This window comes from Pipistrellus kuhlii, unplaced genomic scaffold (assembly GCF_014108245.1).
Source record: "Pipistrellus kuhlii isolate mPipKuh1 unplaced genomic scaffold, mPipKuh1.p scaffold_m20_p_3, whole genome shotgun sequence".
NCBI classification, from domain to species: Eukaryota; Metazoa; Chordata; class Mammalia; order Chiroptera; family Vespertilionidae; genus Pipistrellus; species Pipistrellus kuhlii.
The window spans coordinates 88,524,900-88,546,384 of record NW_023425529.1 but is presented as its reverse complement, the minus strand read 5'-3'; the positions used below and the strand labels follow the sequence as shown (position 1 = coordinate 88,546,384).

The window sequence follows — 21,485 nt, the reverse complement described above, 5'->3', positions numbered from 1 at the left end:
TTGGGCTGTGGGCAAGGGCAAACTGCTTTCATTTGCAAGATCTCTTTCTCAACTGCACACTGCTTCCCTGAGGAGAAAAGCACCTTGGCATCTACTATGTTAGGTCACAGGGTGCTTATTTCGACACTCATGGCACAGACGTCCAGGTGCAGGCACACGTCATACGGTCCACAAGGATGGTACTGCCGTGCTCGCCCTCCTGTGTGCATGCTGCAGACACCATCACTTCAAAATCGAGTGAGCAGGTGTACCGGCTGGTTCGTGATAACCTGCACTCCAGGTGCGGGCTATGGTCAAACATACATGCCCATGGTATATGTCTTTGAAACAGGCTTTGAAACACCCTGACCAGAATTCCCGCTGTAAGGAGGAGCTAATTCAAGGGCTTCTTGGACGCATTTGACACTAAAAGAGTTTGTTAATTAGCACAGAGGTGACTTCAAAGCATTTTCCCCTGATGAAATGAGTGCGGGTTGGATGGTAGGCACCTTGCCCTGTGTGGACAGTGCAGCAGCCTAACACTGTCGCCAGTGGTCTTTTTGGTCAATTGCCCCAGTGTTCCTGGCCCCCTTGTGTGGGGGAGACTGATCCACGTCTGGTGAAGTTGTAGCAGGATCTGCCACTGTAATCAGGGTGAACTGAGGGGCGGGTGCTGCTGCTGCTTCCGCCGGGAGGCAGTAAGTGGAGGCACTGAATGCGGAGAATTTCAAAGCCATAATCACTGACTTGAATTGCCACCTCGTGTCAGCAATTCTAAAGAATGTTGGTGAAAAATACTCAGAACTATCCTTTGTTGGTCTACGTCCAACAATTGCTACAACTACCATTGAGGTTTTTCACAATAATTTTCATATTAAAAAAAACAAAACACAGAGAAAACTTGGAAGTATGGCCTGAGAACAAACTTGTACAAATGACCTCCTCCCCACCCCTCCTTCCCAATCATTTGAGAATAATATGCTTGACCTGCCACCAACCCCAAATTTCTTAGTATATATTCCCTACCAACAAAGACCTTCTCCATGATTGTAATTCAGTCATCAAACTCAGGGAGTCAATATCAATCCAATGGCGCCACCAATGCTCAGGCCCACATAAGTCCCACTGATTGTCCTAGTAATGTCCTTTCCATGAAAAGGACCCAGTCCTGAGCCAAGTCCTGTCTCCTTGCTCTCTTTTGATCTAGGACAGTCCTCGGCATTTCCCTGGCGTTCGGGTCATAGACACTTTTAAAGAAGACAGGCCAACTGTTCCACCGAAAGTCTCTGATTTGGTGTGTCTGATGTTCCCACATTAGACCCAGGTCCTGCATGTTTGACAGAAATGTCAAAGAAGTGATGCTGTGTGTACTTTTCATTTGAATGTTAATGAATTTTTAATTGTTGATGTAGATTCAGGAAAATCATGCTTAGTATAATCATCATCATTGCAGGATTATACTGGAAATGATTTTGTCGTAGAGAGGAAGGAGTGTTACAAATGGACTGGCCATTTCAAATATGTTAAATACTATATAGATATTATTGTCACATCCCTTAGGTGAGGGGAAGATTGCTGGGAGTACACTGGGCTTCCCACCACGAGCAGCATAACAACATCTTGCTGGCTTACTAATAAATGGGGACATGATTAGCAGAGTCAGGCTGAGGCTTTCTGATACCTGGCAGTGTGGTCATCGTGGGGGTCAGCATCCTCTTCTACCTCTGACCACTGGAGGCTACCGTCCCAATGAAAAGAACCCTCAGGCCAAGTGGCTCAGGCCTGCAGACAGGGGCATGGAGTGCCAGGGCAGGTTTCTGGGTGTCTGGGGCCTCTTCGGAGGTGCTTTTGCTTTTGTAATTCATATTAACTAACTTCATAGTGACCCCCACTTACCCCCAGCCCCAGGTAGTGTATCATGCCATGGTCAATGGGATAAAACTAAAGCAGTGACAACAATACGTCTTCTTGTGTTTAAAATAGGTCTGCAATACATTGCCCAGAGAGGAGACACACATGGTCAGGAAACACGAAAATAGATGGTTAGTACCAATCATGATAAAATACATGCAACTGAAGCAATACATTTTTTAAATCTAAAAAACCAATAAAAATTAAATATTCTGGTAATATAGGAAGGGTCTGAGGAAACTGACATTCAGTGGACTATTGGTGGGAACACGGTCGATAAGCTGCTTTGAGGGCACAGTTTCTTTAAAACTTTCAATGATAGAATTGGTATTCTGGCCAGTATGGCTGAGGGTCAGAGCACCAGCCTACACACCAGAGGGTCTGCAGTTTGGTTTGATTTCCAGTCAAGGATATGTTCCTGGGCTGCAGGTTTGATTACCGGCCCTCAGGGTGCATGTAGAAGGCAACCAAACCAACCAATTGATGTGTATCTCTAATCTCTCTCCTCCCTCCCTTCCCTCCTCCCTTTAATTCTCTAAAAAATCAATGAAAAAATATCCTTAGGTGAGAATTAACAACAACAACAACAAATAAAAATAAATGATAGATTTGTAGCTTAGGAAGTGACAACTAAACAGTAAAGGATTTCTTTTGGGGAGTGATGAAATGTTTCAGAATAGATTGTTATGACAGTTGCACAACTCTGCAGACACACTAAGAACCACTAGTTGCACATTTTAAATGGGGTAAATTGCATATAGCACAAGAACTATATCTTACAGTTTTTTACAAAAAACGAAAATTTAAAAAATAACATGACAAAAACAATGCTTTAGAGGATAAATTTAGATGTTTTTAAAGAAGGAAAACTATTCTTATTATTTAAAACTCTGCACAACAGTGGTAAAAATATATGATGGCAAAATAAAACAAAAATGAAAAACATCACTATGCTGTGACACACACACACACACACACACACGACGGATATAGGCAAAATGTAATGGAACCTAAGATGGAATAAAACAAATAAAAAGATTATAAAATGAATAAAAACAAATCAGTTACATTGGAGAAAAAAAAATAACATGAAGGTTTTAACCCAATAATTTCACAAGTGCACACAAGAACATTTGGTCAAGAGTTACTATAGTGTGATTTGCCTTAGGGAACTATTGGGAAGTTAAATAAATGATAATGAATCCAATATACAGGAGTGGGCAAAAGTAGATTTATAGTCATAATACAAATAAATAATAATATAAGAATATACTCTGTGCTTCACATACTCACAACTGTAACCCTGCTTCTGCCCGGCCTATATGCATAGAACAAATCCTATACATAATGGGCTATAGGCAACCAGTAAAAAAAAGGTAATTTTTTTGTGATATCGTGGAATGATATCTGTAATATATTATTAAACAAGAAAGACAAGGTACAGAAATAGTATGCTTACATAGTTCTATTTGTAATGAAAATTTATCTATCTTTCTGTCTCTCCTCCCTCAGGAGTTTGTGTGCCTAAGTTACAGGACTCATTGCCCAGTGGACATCTGCAAATATATATATTTAACAACATTCTATTGTTGGTTTACAAGCTTTATGAGTAAAATCATTTTTCACATTACTACTATAATTAAGGAGAGACAGGGTTTGTAAAGGTTATTGTATCTGGAGGTCAGAATTGCCCTGACTCTTCTCCTGCAATATTAGTTATGTCAGTGGCAGGATAATTCATGGGCCTGGCTCCCAATTTGGGGGCTGGGAGGCCATTGGTTTTCATCCTTGAGCTGCCCCTGAATGTGCTGCTTTCTTAAATAAATCAGGAACAGCTGAAACCGGTTTGGCTCAGTGGTAGAGCGTCGGTCTGCGACTGAAAGGTCCCAGGTTCGATTCCGGTCAGGGGCATGTACATTGGTTGCGGGAACATTCTCAGTAGGGGGTGTGCAAGAGGCAGCTGGTCAATGTTTCTCTCTCATTGACATTTCTAGCTCTCTATCTCTCTCCCTTCCTCTCTGTAAAAAATCAATAAAAATATATTTTTAAAAATAATAATAAATCAGGAACAGTGTAGGCCTGTTTTGCTATCTGTAAAGTGGCAAAGTAATCCATATTTTACAGATAGCCCAAATCTCCAAATTCCCAACTGCTATTATTAGTATGTATGAGAAAGGTGATGTTGATCTTCAACGATGACCCCATGCTAAGCCCCAGGCCTGCAGAAGATGCTGGATAAGAAGAGCAGCTGGGGCCCAAGAGGAAGAGCTGTAATAACAGAGTCCCTAAAGAAATAAATATCCACTTGCCTCTGGTAAATCTTCAAAGATGTATCTAGTCAGTAATTTTGTAGTCAGAGATCAACAAAGATTAATTTAATGATTTTAGACAACCTTTGGAGTCTTATTTTTTTCATGTGAAAATGGTACTTTGCTGTAAGAGGCCAACAAAAGTAATGAATTCCTAGAATCCAAGTTGCTGAGAAAATAATTTCTAAAATAACAGGATTGTGACTGGCCAACAGAATATATCACTCCTAATTCATGAGCATGAGTTTAGAAAACAAAAGCAGAATTAGAATCTGTTGTATAGTTTAAATATTTGAATGTATATATATTAGAGGCCTGGTTAATGGAATTTGTTCAGAGGGGGTGTATCCCTCAGCCCAGCCTGCACCCTCTCCAATCTCCCTAAATGGGCAGTCAGACATTCCTCTGACAATCCAGGACTGCTGGCTCCCACCTGCTCACCTTCCTGCCTTTCTGATTATCCCTAACTGCTTCTGCCTGCCAGCCTGATCACCCCCTAACCACTTCCATGTCAGTCTGATTGATGCTTAGCTGCTCCCCTGCCAAACTGTTTGCCCTCAACTTCCCTCCTCTGCCAGCCTGATTTCCCCTAACTGCCCTCCCCTGAAGGCCTGGGTCCCCCCCCCCCCCCCCAACTGCCCTTCCCTGCAGGCCTGGTCATCCCCAACTTCCCTCCTCTGCCAGTCTGGTCACCCCTAACTGCCTTCCCCTGAAGGCTTGATCTCCCCCAACTGTCCTCCCTTGCAAGCCTGGTCCCTCCCAACTGCCCTCCCCTGCTGGCTATCTTGTGGTGGCCATCTTGTGTCCACATGGGGGCAGCTATCTTGTGTATTGGAGTGATGGTCAATTTGCATACTACTCTTTTATTAGATAGGATGTATGTGTGCATGAATATTCATACTGTGTGTATATGATGTTAAAATACTTAAACATTATTACAGCTATATTTAGAACATCCCAGACATATCTACCTCAAAGACACCAGCCTGCCAGGCTATGAGTGTAAAGCACGACCAGACAACAGCCCTTGGGACCACAACACACAATTGCCATGGAGTCGTTTGTAACACAGGCTTAATTTCAACCACAGTTTACAAATCAAGTGAGAAGGAAAAACTCAGTAAGATCAAGTTATTTTAAGAAGACACTCCAAAAGTCTGGGAATAACTACAAGTTTTTATTGGTTTACCAATGAGGTAGTAAGTTTGGTGGTTAACAACACTAGACTTAAACTGGAGAGAAGAATCTGGACCTACAGATCATGATAAAGACATAAAAAAATGATATTATATTGCCTCTTATGTCCCAGAGTATGCTTTAGATATAACATTTACAATAAATCATTGAATATGATGACAAGATACTGTTCCACTAAGTGGAAATATTATGATGTCACTTTTAAGAGCTGAATGCCCCCTATCCCCCAACCCCATTCCAGGACCTCAAAACAGCCTTTGGAGAGGATTTTTACAAATTTTAATTAAGTTAAAATGAGGTCATTAGAGGAGATCCTAATCCGGTATGATTGGCATCCTAATAAGAAATTAGGAATTAGGACACAGATCCCTAGAGACAGAAGAGGATGTGAGGACACAGGGGGAAGGGCCTCAGAAGTCAGCCCTGCCAACAATTTGATCTCAGATTGCTAGCCTCTGGTACTGTGAGAAAATAAGTTTGTGTTATTTGGGTCTCCCAGCCTGTGGTCTAGTCGCTGTTGCTACATATTGCTGACAAGTGATCTCACAGTTAGGTAAATGATTAAATTGTTTCTTTAGGAGATGCAAATAAATAAAAGGGTAGAATTCAAGGAAAAAAATTTAACTTAAAAATTACCCATTAGTTCACTGAACCAAGAAAAAATGGAATTTCCAAGTGTAAAATCCTTCTTCTACTGTAGTCCTGTGACTTCTTTATACTCTGTTGGGAATTTCCCATGTCTTCCCACCTAACACTTTGGTGGCTACCTTACACTCTCATGTTGAGATAGTATAAATCATATGCCCTTTTGCTGGATATTAGTTTGTGTTATGTATAATATATGTTTAATTAGGCTAAATGCCAGAAGCCAATTCCAGCATATCATAATTGCAAGAGTTTCATCGAAAGGTTGATGGCACTTGGGAACTCTACAAGGGCTGAGTCACATATGTTATAGCCTGTTGGAAATGGCTAAAGGCATTTCCACAAACCTGAAAAGGAGGATTGCTTGCTGCCAGGCAGCTCAGGGCATCTAATCTACATGTTATTGCCACCTGGTGGCCAAACACCTGGACAGCTGAAGGCAATTCCCCAATCTGACAATGGATTCTGTACCTAACCCTACCCTTTGATGTGTTAATCTTCACCTTGCCTTAGGACAATTTGTGTTAATAAAATACAAGGGGAACTGAGAGAAGGAGAACTTGGTTTCTTTAGCCAGGCTCCTCTGCGCCCCCCCACCCCCCCCACCCCCAAATGCCTTTCAAAATTATGTTTCTTCTCTGGACTCTTATTTAATTTATGCACAGCTACTGCTTCAGGTTTCCTGAACCCTTCTAGATGCTGGATCAAGACCCCTGGTATTAGCTAAATTCACAGGGGTTAAAGATTACTAGCATCTTTATGCTGTGGTTTTATTGTCTCTCTTTTTCTATTTTTTGATGGCAGCGATCCTGTAACAAATGGGCACTGACCAGGAGGAGCTATGATACCTAAAATGCCCTCTAGTGATGCTACCTTTGTCCAGACTTGACAGATCTCAGCGACAGGCAGGAGACAAGGGAACACACTACCTGGGATCCAGGCCACATTGCCCTCTGCAGCCCAACCCTCTTTTTCTTTCCTTAGGTCCTTTTTTTGGGAAATGTCATGAGGAGGGGCTGAAAATGGACTATGAAAGGATCATGGACCAAGAGTAGAAGTGGGAGTGAAAGAGCCATGTCTGCGGGCCCTGGGGGAGCTTGTGCCATGGAGACAGCAGCTCATGTTTGTAGTGCTTCCTGGGACACCTCGCTCCTCCTAGACAGGCAGTTACCCACTGTCACCCACCTGCCTAGTGTCCTTAGGTAGCCTAACCTCCATGTGCAAGGAGCAGGCAACAAACTGACCCAAGGCCTCCAGGAGTGGGCCAGGCCCTAAAGAGCAGGTGCTGGCGCCCGGCCCATGCGTCTCTCATCTCCACCCGATGGCGGTGAGAGCAGCCTGGCCGGGCTCTGCCAGCCCAAGGAGGAGGCAAGGTGTTGGCATATCACCCTTCACGCACTCACTGTTTTGAACTGAATCTCCTCACCTGTCTCCCTTGCCAGTGGGAAAGGATTGTGGCCAGATAGGCAGGCTGACAGTTAGCAGAGTAATTGAATGTGCCCAGACACACTGTCATGGAGGCAAACAAATGAGAAAGTGTTCGCATGCACAATTGTAGATTAAAAACCTCTTGAGCTAACCGCAGTGAAAAAGTCAAAGAAGGGTAAAGCTGGAAGCCTGGGCAGAGAAGGAGGGAGGAAGTTCTGGGTGGAAGGAACTGTCAGTAGTGGGGACAATTTCAGCATACAAGGAATTGAAACACAACCCCCCTGGAGTGTCTCTGACAGGCCAAGTGGAGCAGCTGAGACAGGCAGCGCCATGTCCCAAAGGGCCTGTGGTCCCAGGCAAGGAGCCAGGGTTACACTCTGGTGACAGTGGGAAGCCCCGGACAGTGTTCAGGCTTTCCCAAGGCCCCTATGCTGCAGCACCAGCACAGAGGCAGGAAGCGAGGAAAGCCCAAGGCGAATTTTCTGGTGTCTTGGCAGGTCTGATGGTGACTGGGAGCTCAGCTCCTGAGGGGTAGGGGCGAATTCACTGCGAGGTATGAAGTATGTGGAGGCAAAGCCACCTTGATTTGCTCCTGGGTCAGATGAGAGAGGCAAAGGAAAGACCAGAATTAAGGAGGCCTCAGGTTACCAGTCAGAAGTGGGGTGTCATTTAGGGGGACTGAACAAAGGAGGAAGAGTCCAACTGGGGAGAAAACCACACATAGACGGGGTACACCTCTGCTGTTCTAATAGAGGAATTCATGGACATCTAAGAGCCCAGGGCCCGCAGTGCTGCTGTGGGACGCTCCGCAGGTCCAGGGTGCCCAGGGAGGGCCTTTCTAGATGTTGTCAATTAGTATGAGAAATGGGAAATTCAGGACTACTCTTTCTGACACTCATTTAAAGTGATTAATGGGATTGCATTTCACAGGGTTGCTGAGGTCTGCTTTATAAAAGTGCCAAAGTCTTAAAAGCATGCGACCTTGGAAGAGACTGTCTCATCCCATGCTGAGGCATTTCTTACCTCTGAGCGGAGGATGTTGGACACTTCTATGGGCTGAAATGTGTTCTCCTAAACCCCCAGCACCTCAGAATGTAACCATATTTCAAGATGAGATCTTTTTTAGGTGACTGTAACCAAGAGCCAGCAGGGATGTGTGTGCTCAGAGGCCGAGAGGACTCGGGAAGCAGAAGGGCACCCGCAAGCCGTGGAAAGAGGCCTCGGCAGAAACCTTTAATCTTCCTGAAAGTTTCAAGCTGGGTAAAGCAGGCATCTTTTTCTGTTTTTGTCTTTTTAATCCTCACCGGAGGATATTTTCCCATTGATTTTTAGAGAGAGTGGAAGAGAGAGGGAAAGAAAAAGAGAAATATCGATGTGAAAGAAACACATCGATTAGTTGCTTCCTGCAGGAACCCAACCGGAACCTGGGCCAGGGAGAAGCCTGCAATTGAGGTATGTGCCCTTGACCAGAATCAAACCTGGGACCCTTGGTCCTGAAGGCAACACTCTATCTATTGAGCCAAACGGGCTAGGGCTAAAGCAGGCATCTTTGCTCTGATTTTACCAGTATAGGGTAGCCAACAGAAGCTCAGAGGGTTTAGAATCTTGTCTGAGGTAACACAGCTGGAAAATGAGATCCAGGACTCCAGCCAGGTGTTCTGAAACCCAGGTGTTCTGAAACCCAGGTGTTCTTCTGAAACCCAGGTGTTCTTCTGAAACCCAGGTGTTCTGAAATCCAGGTGTTCTGAAACCCAGGTGTTCTTCTGAAACCCAGGTGTTCTGAAACCCAGCTGTTCTGAAACCCAGCTGTTCTGAAACCCAGGTGTTCTTCTGAAACCCAGGTGTTCTGAAACCCAGGTGTTCTGAAACCCAGGTGCTCTGAAACCCAGGTGTTCTTCTGAAACCCAGGTGTTCTTCTGAAACCCAGGTGTTCTGAAACCCAGGTGTTCTTCTGAAACCCAGGTGTTCTTCTGAAACCCAGGTGTTCTGAAACCCAGGTGTTCTTCTGAAACCCAGGTGTTCTTCTGAAACCCAGGTGTTCTGAAACCCAGGTGTTCTTCTGAAACCCAGGTGTTCTTCTGAAACCCAGGTGTTCTTCTGAAACCCAGGTGTTCTGAAACCCAGGTGTTCTTCTGAAACCCAGGTGTTCTGAAACCCAGGTGTTCTGAAACCCAGGTGTTCTGAAACTCGGGGAAGCCCCTTTGACTGTTATGACTCTATTCTGCTTTATGTTTTGGAAGAAGCAAAAAAAAGAAAGAAAAAGAAAAAGAAAAACAGTTACAAAGATCCCAATTAGTGGAAGATTCCATTTCATAATAAATAAATACTTTGTGCCACTTTTATGTGTTCTTTAAGACAAAGGATGAGTATTTCAACAAATGGCTAACGACTGACCCCATGTGTGAACATAATGGTAATGCTTCTTGGACTGGGATGGGAAAAGTACAGGGATGATTTATGGGGACAAAGGAGGGAAGAGGAAATGGATTTAAGAGGTTGGTTATAATGATAAGTTTTGAAATGAATAGAAAATGCTGTCTACATGAGAACTAATAACTACAGCCCATAAATAGGAAATGGCTTTCTGGGGAAATGGCTTTGCATCAGCTTGTTTCCCCCTTTCCTCCACATTAACGTGGGCTTGCAGAGTTCTAAAAGCATCTCCAGGCACCGGCTCCCCCGGCACGCTGCCTGGGGGCCGCCCGGAGGCCAGGTAATGGCTCCACATGGGCGCCCTGAGTATTTACTGCTCTGAATTTTTTTATCTTGTAAAAATCGCATTAAAGGTGACCCTATTTGTTACATTAATTGTACCAGTGACATCATACACATGTAGAACATTCCTTTTCGACAGGGCTTTTAAAAACTTCCCCTAAAACACTTAAACAGAAAGGTAAGTGGAGGTCCTGCACCCTTTTCACGGTGGAAGTGACACTACGGAGGTCTAAACACTGAACTCCTATGGCCTTGTTACTGAACAGACTTCCCAGCGGGGCCTATCCCACAGCATGCTGTGAATGAATCCTCCAGCCATAGTTTGCAGCCCCGTGGCTCTCCATATTGGATATCTAGCACGGGGCTGCTAGATAATACATTTTAAGGCACTTGTTGGTCATAGCCTTAAATGTTGTAATTCTCTCTTTAACAATGTCAAAATCATGGCCCAAGAATTCTGTGCTCTCCCTTATACCATTGTAATTAACCTAGTCATTAAAACAAGAAAGGAGTAAAGGGAAGGCCAAATATTGCAGGCATCTTATTTGGGCAGCTTTACACCCCCTAGGCCACATGTGTCAAACACAAGGCCCGCGGGCCAAATCCGTCCCGCCAGGCTTTGCAATGTGGCCCGCACCGCGCTGTCATCACTGCACTCGCTGCGTTTCCATCACAATGACAGTTTATGACTGTTCAGTAAACCATTCGGCCCGCGATTTAGGCTGGATTTTAGATTTTGGCCCCTTCTCTGATTGAGCTCGACACCCCTACCCTAGGCAGTCACTGGTCCATTCCCAGCAGATCCCTGGGGAAAGTATTGGGTCGGGGGGGTGGGGGGGGAGATAGACGCATGCCCAGTGAAGTTGGGGTGACATGGGAAGGTACCTTCCTGTCAGTCACACCTGGGCATAGGTCATTGGCCAGAATGCACACGACCACTTCAGGGGCATGAAATGTGGGATACTTAATCCCCTCTACAAAGCAGTTTGGTCTCTTGCCTCTTGGTTGACTCCAGGCTTTTGGGCGTCTTGCATTCTCCCATGTAGCCCACAGCCATGGGACCCCACACGCAATGAACTGATGGGCCACACTAAGTTGATGTTTTGCCAAGTCTGGCTGTAACACGGAACAGGAACTCTGGACACTGGCTCTGACTTTAGCTTCACTGAAACCCCATCTACACTTCTTCCACAGCTGGACTAAGGGAAATTGGAATATGGAAACCCAGGGATGTATTTACATCAAATTAAAATCACTTTTCCTCCCATGAGAGCCTCAGAAAATTATTTTTTCTCAAGGTACTATAAGGACTCTACCCCCAGCAGTCAGTGGGAAAGGAATACCCCCTTTTCCAATAACAGCTCCAGGCCTATGATTGTTTTTTGTATAAGGGTTTAATGCTTTCAATTTTACACAGGAATAAAGGGTTAATATTTTCAACGTATAAAACTTCATTTTTAAAAAGATGTTTATTTCCCCATGAATGCATCCCAGCCTCTCTCCATAACTTCTAAGTACATCAAATTATCTCCAAGGCACAAAATGGTCCACCTTGAAAGGTTTCTACCTATTAACTTTCAGACACAGACATGGAAGAAGCAGAGTTTATAGGCGATCTACAGTAGCCCAAGTGTGTTTATGATTAACAGATATATTTGCCTAATGCCCTGGCTGGACCCAGTGCTGCCTTCGCCTATGGAATCTCATCACCAAGCACAAGGCCAGGGGGATTTCCACAAAAACTCACAGACAGGGCAAAGCCAGGCCCTCCCTCCCCGTCTTCGAGGAGACAGGCCCCTGGGACTGCAGCATGGGGAAGCGCGCACACCCCTTTCAGAGTTCCCGGTCTTTCTCACCTTGAAAGTGGGGTTGTTATATTGTAGTTCAGTGGTTGACAAACTCATTAGTCAACAGAGCCAAATATCAACAGTACAACGATTGAAATTTCTTTTGAGAGCCACATTTTTTAAACTTAAACTTCTAAGGCCACTTCTTCAAAATAGACTCGCCCAAGCTGTGGTATTTTGTGGAAGAACCACACTCAAGGGGCTAAAGAGCTGCATATGGCTCGTGAGCTGCAGTTTGCCAACCATGGTTCTAGTTGATGGGTTTTGGTCCCCACTGCATGGAAGAGCCCATTTAATTGCTTAATGATTCCTCCTGTGATGTGTCTAGAATATCCACCTCACTGTTTCCATGAAATCATTCCATCTACTCTGGTAGGTGTGACGCTCCTGTGCAGGACAGTACCTCCCCCTAAGCCTTGGGTTCCTCACCTGCAAAATGGGGATCACACCAGGACTTACCTCCTAAATCTAGAAGATTTAAATAGGATAATTCAGAGTAGGTTCTTAGCATCCTGCCTGCTTCCATTAGTCATTTGGTGCTAGCTATGGGTTGTTTTTGAAGGGTCCATAGAATTGCTGCAGTTTTACAAATGGAGCCATTGCCCAGTCTTCCTGAAGGCCAGGGTGGAATAAAGCATAAGACACAAATGTATCTGGATGGGCCCAACCTGACTACCAAGGTTCAGGCTCTGTGCAGACACTGCAGCCTCACTAAGCACTGTTTCCGTGTAGTTGATTGGCCTGCAGCAGCTCTAAGGATGTTTGAGGAAACAGTTATCGGATAAGGACCAGTGAGCACAGTCCTGAGTCTCAGAGACCTGAGAATGACTGCTTGTGTCCAATCCAAAGCCTGAAATAACTGTCCACCTTGTATTACAGGCACAGGGTGGCCAAAGGTGCCCCTGCCAGCAAAGTCTGTGCGACAATAACCTTCATCAGAACCCTGAGGAAGACAAGTTCTCCATTTAGTTATTGTCTGGTTAGAATAATACATGCCTGTTTTCTTAAATACTACAGACCCCAGACAGGTATGGTCCCAATCAGGGCGGATCAGGGCTGGGCCTGTTGGGAGGAGGGGATAGCGGGAGGTTGGGCAGCTGGCCTGCCTGGATCAGGGCCTGATCAGGGCTCCCAATCAGGGCTGGGCCAAAGGCTAGCAGGCCCTGATCCTGATCAGGGTGGGGCCAAGAGGGAGATGGGCTGCAGAAGGTTGGCCAGCCAGCCCCACCCCCATTTGAAGTTGGGTGGTGATCAGGGGTGGGACTGGCCAGGGGAAGGGGCTGCAGACAGATCAGGATGGTGGGGGCCCATTGGGGATGTGGCTGGCCAGGAGGAGGGGATTCAGGAGGTTGGTTGGTATCTCTGCCCCCTATTGTGTTGGAGGGGTGTGATCAGGGGTGGACTGATGGGGGCGGGGGGGGGAGGGAGGAGGGATGGGAGGGGCCTGTGGGCCTATCATGGTGGAGCAGGCTGAATGGGGGCTGAACTGGTGGGGGCGGGGGGAGAGAAGGGGTACTTGGCTGGCAGGCCCAGCTCTTGATTGGGGTGGAAGAGTCCCATCAGGGGCAGGCAGGCACGGGGGAGGTGTCACGAGGTTGGCCACTGGCCCTACCCCCTGATCAGGCAGGTATGCGTCCACAGTGGGTATCATATTGACCAGTTGTTAGTTTGTTATGGCTGAGAGGTGCACTTCCGGTGACTGATAGTTTGGTTGTTTTGGTCATGACACCTTTTGGTCTTTTATTATTATGATAATCAGAGAAGTAAGAAGGGGCTTCATATCACACTAGGTACCAGAAGATGCAAACATTTCTTTCTCTGTCACAGTTTTCTAGGAAAAGGCCTCGGGCAGAGAGGATGGGTTGACAGCACAGGGTCTGACCTCTCACATGCCCGTTGCGCTACTAAGAACCCATGTCAGGAGGGCAATCGAGCATCACAGAAACTCTGAGAAGTAGGTGCGATTCCTGCTTAAAGTCCCCATTTTATCCAAGAGGAGCCTGAGCAGCAGAACCAAGTCAGTCCAGATCCATGGCTTTCTCACCATCATGCTCATAACTGCCACCTGTCCTCTCCTAAGCCAGTGCTTCTCAGACTGAGCGGCATCAGAATCATGTGCGGGTATCAAAACATAGGCTGCCAGGCCCACCCAGAGCTAGATTCAGTGGGTCTGAGCATCTGTGCTTCTAATAAGTACCCAGGTGGTGCTGCTACTGGTGGGGCAGAGACCACGGACCGAGAAGCACTTCTGTAAGCAAAGACAATGCTGCTTAAACTTTGACAGACTACCCTGTTAACATGCAGACTCCGGTTCAGAGGCTGAGGAAGAGCCTGACAGCGCATTTGGACCACTAGTCGCAAGGCCCTGGTGCTCAGTGCTCAGCCCCCAGAACCCTGTCTCCCCACCTGCATCTGAAGCAGAGGGAAGACAGCATCTGCCACTAACTACAGGACCTGCTCGTTGCTGCCATTCTAAAGGTAGGCCTACCTGTTCTCTCAGCCAGCGTGAGCTCCCAGTGCGGACCTGAGCCTGGATCTGCAGACTGAGCTCTGAGGGTGTGTCTTTTTGGAGAGTTAGAGTCCCACTGAATTTCCTTTCAGATTCTTGCATGTGGCTTCCCATCCTCCTCAATCATATATATATAGTGACACCTTGTCCCCCTGCCCACATCATGCACCCCAGGCAGTAAGGAGGCTGGCCCTGCTCACAGCTATTCTCTCCTGCCCAAGTCCTTCCTGGCTCCATCATTGTGACAGAGGAAGCGCTCCTGGGCTCCCCCTGCTGGGATAAATGAGAAAGAAACAGGATTTGGGGATAGAAGAGGGAAATAGAGTGGATGGCAGAGCAGGAATAGAGGTGTTTGCATTGACGTTTTGATAAGAAGAAGAATCTGTAGAAAAGTACTATAAATTTGGACCTAAATGCTGAGCCCGCTGGGTGCAGGGAGCTGAGAAACAAGAACGAGGAGCTGATGCCTGAGATACCTATTGGATGGAGAGGCAGATATTAAAATAGAACAAAACAAAAACTCTCTCTCTGAATAGGCAAGCGAGGCAGAGCACTTATAGGAAAAACAGGCAGGGTCTCCATTCAAACATCTGTTGGACAGCTCGTAACCCTGGGCAAAGCAACCACTGGCTTGCTGAATCTCATATTCCCATCTGTAAAACAGGCACAATACAAGCTAACTTGCAGCAGGGTTATTGGGGGAACCAGAAACCATGAATTTACACTTCCAGACAACCCACAGGCCTGCAAATACAGCTTTGATTATGAATGTGTGGGTAGTCCTCAACATCTGGTGAACATCCCAAAGCAGGAAAGCCTGGCATGCCTCTAGTAAGTGATGGGAAAAAATTCATTTAAATGTACAAAATGGCACAACATTATTTTTATTTAGTCTGCGGTATTATTTTATTTAGTAAGTACAAAAGTATTTTGAGAGTTTTTCTTGTAAGCTCTGTCACCCCAAGTAATTTTCCCCCCGGGGCCTTAAATCCCTGGAATACAATCTCTTTCCCATGGATTCAGGACACAGACCTTGACTCACCAGCACAGCCTGAACCCTGATGGACCTTGGTCTGCTGGCAGGAAGGGAGAATCAGATGGGTAAAGAAACAATGACAGCAATGTGACTGTGAATCACTATGAACCTGTGTATGGAAGCAGAGAGGTGCTCTGAAGCAGGCATTCCTCTCAGGAGAAACGGCCCTGCTGGGGCATTAAGGAGGTGACGGCAAACTTTAGTTTTCCAGGAAGCTTCGGAAGTGGGTGGGTGGGAGAGGGAGAGGTCAGTTCAGGAGGAGGCCATGAAATGGGCAAAACTGCGGTGGAGAATGTGGAGAGGGGGCAGCAGGGGTACATCTGGGAAGGCTGTGCTAAAATGTTTGAATTCTACTTGTCTTAAGAATGATAGAAAGTCACGGAAGGATCTTTCTTTATCTTAGTGTCATTATTGTTTTTTAATCCTCACCCAAGGATATTTTTTCCATTGATTTCTAGAGAGAGGAAGTAGGGAGGAGAGAGAGACACACACAAACACACACACACACACACACACACACACACACACACTGTGAGAGACACATGGATTGGTTACCTCCCACACATGCCCCTACTGGGGCTGGGTAACCTGCAACAGAGGCACATGCCCTTGACCTGGAAGAGAACTCACCACCCTTTGGTCTGTGGGCCAACACTCTAACCACTTAGCAAAACTGGCCAGAGTCTTATAGTGTTTTGATTTTTATATTTTGCATGTGAATAAAATTTTAAGCAACAGGAAAGGAATACCGAGAACAGTAATTTCCCCTTCCTCCCAAGACCCCCTAGCTAGGGACAGCCAGTGTTCTTGTCATAGGTAGACATGTGTCTGGTTACTGATGGATTTTAATCATCAAAGTGACAAGAGGATGGATGTATGGGCAAGCAGAGAGGTAAAGGGTCTAGTGAGGAGGTTTTTGCAAAAAACTAAATGTGGAGGAGAGAACAGAATTAGGAAAAACTTCCAAATTCTAATTAACTGGACTTGGTGACTCACTGGACATCAAGATGAGGGAGAGATGGAGTCGGTGATAGTGTCCAGCTTTCTGGATAGTTTACTCTGTGGATTGTGGCATCAATAACTGAGCTAAAATTGGTAGTTGAGCCTGCTGTCTCCCATCCCTATTTCTGTCTTTTATTGATAATATACTTCAAGTTTTAATTCAAATGATTCCACATTCCAGCCTCCCTAGTAACTCCTTGTGGCCCCATGATTCTGCTGGTGTCAATGGGATGTGAAGAAGTGACATGGCAACATCTAAGTCATGTTCCACAAGGAAGCTGCTTACCATCTGCTCGCTCTCCTTCTCTTTCCCTCTGGTTGAAACGTACTCCTGCCCACATCAGCCTCGACCACACAGGAAGGGACAAAGGCTTTGGGAACAGTGGAGCAGAGATGCATAGCCATCCTGGCCTAGTACATGAAAGAAAAATATCCCTCTATCTTATTTATTCCATAGATAAACTCCTTGTATTGAGGACCACTTTGTTATGGCAATTTAGCTCCTACCTGAACTAATTGATATATAGAAGTAGAGATTTTTTGTTTTGTTTTACTCTGAGGTGGGAAGTGTGGGACAGGTGGAGATAAAATTGTTTGACCATGAAGAGCTGTATTGCCTGTGGAACACTAAGAGGTGACCTTAAGAGCGACCAAAGCCAGAGATGTGAATTTCGGAGGGAGCAGCATAGGCAGTAGTTAAAGCCAGAGCAGTAGATGAAATAGACAGAGATCATGGGAAATGAGAGGAAAAATAGTGAAGAACAGCATCTAGGACAGAAATTTGTAGGAGAGACACATTTACTTTATTTTTATATTATTTGTTAACATGCCTGTTTTCCCAACTGATTATGAACTCTTTGGATTCATGGATCATAGCTTTTTCATACCTAAATAAAATGTCTGGAATACTTTATCCAGAATAGGTATTCAAAATTCTCTTAAGAATGGTGCTCTTGAAATACTTAACATTTTACATTTTAGCAATAGATATACTTTCAATTTTCCTGTTCATTACTATAGACATAGTCCATCCGAGTCTGTCTTTAGGTGCTGGGATTTAGAGGAAAGAGCAGGTGGGCCAGGTAGGACTGTGACAAACTTGAGAGAGTTTGTGTCCAGGTGAAGAGGCAGCTGCCATTCAGTCAAAAGAACAACAACACAATAAAAATGGGCAAAAGCCACTTCACAAAAGAAGATACCCAAATAACTAGTTAGCACAAAAAGTGCCCCAAATCAATAGCAATCAGGGAAATGCAAATTAAAACCATAATGAGATATCCCTCACACCTAGGAGAGTGTCTAAAACAACAACAACAACAACAACAACAACAACAAAATTACTGACAATAGTGAATGTTGGCAAGAATATGGAGAAACTGGAACTCTCAAACATTGTTGGGGACAGTGCAAAATGGTACAACCACTTTGAGAACCACTTGGGTGTGTCTCCTAATGTTAAACTCACATCTGTCCTATGACCTGGTCATTTCTCATGTAGGAATTTACCTGAGAGAAATGAAGCCATCTCTGTCCCCAAAAAGACTTGTGCAAGGACATCCATAACAGCAAAAAGAGTGGAAAGAACCCATCAGCAGATAAATTAATTTTGGTATATTTGTGCAAACAGAACTCGACTCAGAAATACAAAGGAACAGAATACTGATATGCTCAGCAACATGAATGAATCTCTTATGTGGTACAAAAGCATCCAGACACAAAGACTCTACACTGTCTAACCCCATTTATATGAAAGCCAAGGACAGGCAAAGCTAATCTATGGTGCTAGAAGTAAAAAAGTGGTCCCTTCAGAAAGATGGAGGAGGCAGAATTGCCTGGAAAAAGGCACAGGGAACTTTCTGGAATGATGTAAATGTCCAATATCTTGTTTGAGTGGTGATTACATGAATGTGTTCATAGTCAAAGATCATCAATTTATTTAAACAACAAAATAGTCTTTTATATTATTTATCAACATATTTCTTGTAGCTCTAAGTCTATCATTTTGAAAGGGTGTTTTCTTTGGATATGGGGTTCTAGGTTGATATTTTCCCCCTCTTACAGCACTTTAAAAACATCATTCTACTGCCTCTGATCCAATAGCATCAACTGTCACTCACATCCTTGTTCCTGGCATGTAATGTGTTTTTATTTAATATTTCATCTTTAGTTTTTCTTTTTAGCAATTGACTATGATGTGCTCAGATGTGATTTTTCTAGTTGTATTTATCCTGTTCGGGGTTCACTGAGTTTCTTGGTTCTGCAGATTGTTCTTTTAAAGCCAAATTTGCAATGTTTTGGTTATCATTTGTTTTTCACATATTTTTTCTCCCCAATCTCTCTCTTCTCCTTTTGTCAACCCAGTTATGCATCTATTGGACTGCTAATGTAATCCTACAGGTCACTGACACTGTTCATTTTGTAAAAAAAAACACCCCAAAACCTTTCCCCCTCTGTTCTTTTGATTAGATGTCTGTTGGTGTCCTTCAGTTCCTGATCTTTTCTTCTGAAATCTCCAATCTTCTGTAAAGCCCATCCAGCAGGTTTTCATCTCAGAGATTCCACTTTTGTTAGAAATTCTCTAACATTTCTATGAGATTCTTTTTATATATATATAGATTTAACATCTCAGTTTATTTATTATGTTCCTCTTTTTCTAGAAGTGGTTGAATATCTATATATATAAAAACCCTAATATGCAAATAGATTGAATAAGGGAACAACTGAACAACAACCAGTTACTATGACATGTGCTGACCTCCAGGGGGCACGTGCAGAACATGGCGGGTGTTAACAGCAGGCGGCAGAGTGCAGAATATGGTAGGCATTGGTCATGGTGAGATGGTGGAGCAGGTGAGTGGGGGTGCTGGACCAAGGCGGGGCACTGGTTGCTGTCATCAGGGAGAGCTTTTGGTGGTTACTTAAAATTATTTGCTTCTTATGTGCCCAGTCCTGCTAGGTGCCTGCACCTGCTTCAGGCATATGGCGCTGGCTCTGAGCGCCCCCTGAAGGTTTCTCCACCTCCCCCTTCTCCTGAGGAGAGATCGGGGCAACAGCTGCTTGCACCTGTTGATGGAGCCGGCCTCACTCACACCCGCTGCTGGCACTGGCCCCAATTGCTCCATGCCATCAGCAGGTAGGAGCAGGGCTGGTGCTATCATCAAGTGGGAGCAGTGATGGCGGGAGCAGGACTGCCAGCAGATGGGGGATCAGAGGCTGCAGTGGGAGGGGCCAAGTGGGGGCAGTGGGAGGGGCTGGGCAGGGACATGGAGGATGGGCCAAGACTAGCCCTTATGCCCACTGTAGCCTCCTGGCCCACAGTTCCTTTCAAGGTGTACAAATTTATGCACTGGGACCCTAATGTACATAATAGTTTTTAAAATTTCCTAATGCTAGTTGCAACATCTGGGTTGTTTCAATACCTGTTTCAATTGACTTCTTTTTTTGTTTCATTATGGGTCCTGCTCTCTGTATGACTAATTTTTTTTGACAACGTTAATATTTTTATTTGTAATGAATTCAGAGTTCCCAAAATACATAGAAAGTTATAGTGATGAGTTTCCCTCCGCCATACTGTTTCACCCATCTGGTTCCAGTCCACCCCCCACACACATATACAGATAACCACTGTTCACAAATGTCATGTTAAGAACAGCTTGCATAGTTGCTATTGCAGTAGGCTGTGATAGAGAAGAGTATACACAGATTCAATAAATAATCTGGCCCTTCACCCCACGTTCATTTAGCCAGGCATTTAAGAGAATTCTGCCATATTGGCCTTGTTGTATCACCTTATCCCCGTATTTCTGGATCAATTAAACAATAAGTTACGTAGGAACAGCATCCACAATCATAGAATCCACATCATGTTCTTTCTGAGCTGTTGATCCATTGGTCTCCTTTACCTTTGTGCTAGTTTAGTTATTTGAGCATAACTTTAATACATTTACCAGTCATGTTTCTCCTCACAACAGAACTTGCCTTTCTTCAGAAGCTATAGGTGATTCAGGCATTACTTTGGGTTGGATTGGGTTGTGCTATTTCAACGAGTAGAGATGAGAAAAACATCTGCCTTCTCTACCACATCCTCTAATTAAAGAGACAGACAGTAAGTAATTCTTAAATTCTCCTTAGAAAATTCTCTCTTCTTCCACCAAAAATGGATAAAATTTGACATTTCAGTAATGTATCTGATAATGAGTCATTTTCTAACATTCAACACAAGACATTCTAGGAATCTTGCTTATTAAATAATAACATACTTTGGTTGTAGCCCTTTAAATAAGAGAATTTGAAAGCTGTAACTGTATAACCAATTACCCCAAAACTTAGTAGCTTACACCAACAATGTATTTTAAAATTACAGGTTCAACATTGTGGATAACACATTGTAGGAAGTTTGTATTGTGGAGACTTTCTTAAACTCCTTTGGTTTGGTCAGGTGTGGTTTTCTTCTTTATTAGAGTCTTTCAATTTCAGTTTTCTTTAGTCTTAGAGAGACTTTTATTCTAGGTCATGATCTTTACTCCTTATGCAGGACCTTTCTCAGGTCTTCACTGTTTGCTCAAGGTGCTCAGAGAAATGTCTCCGTCACCCCCACCCGTGCTGGGCTGGAATCCCACCTCCTGGCACTGCATGACTTCTGGTACCTCCATTCAGCTCCCAGTCTGCAGCAGCTGCCCTCTGCCAGGCTTCTCTGTGCAGGCGCGGCCCACCCTTCATCTAAGAACAAAGATACCCCCTCCATCCCCTGCAAATTCCTGGGGGCCTGCTCTGCTCAGCTTACTCTTCTCCAGTGGTTGGCCCCGAAATTACTTTAATAGCCTCGAACACTGGCATCTGCCTCTGCAGGTCAGTGAGATGGTGGTTATTTCCTGGAACACCTCTCCGTGCTGTGGTCTGGTCAGAGC

General features: G+C 44.7%; 1 protein-coding gene and 1 long non-coding RNA gene across 6 annotated transcripts in view; one reads left to right on the top strand and one right to left on the bottom strand.

Annotated features, from left to right (window-relative positions):
* The window catches only part of MTUS2 (microtubule associated scaffold protein 2), a 467,760-nt gene that overhangs the window by 23,299 nt on the left and 422,976 nt on the right, over positions 1–21,485 (bottom strand). The gene's annotated exons all lie outside the window — the stretch shown is intronic.
* On the top strand, positions 6,373–20,560 carry LOC123653231. The gene is made up of 3 exons (XR_006742909.1): positions 6,373–6,532; positions 19,045–19,050; positions 20,550–20,560. It is a non-coding gene; the product is annotated as an uncharacterized LOC123653231 (long non-coding RNA).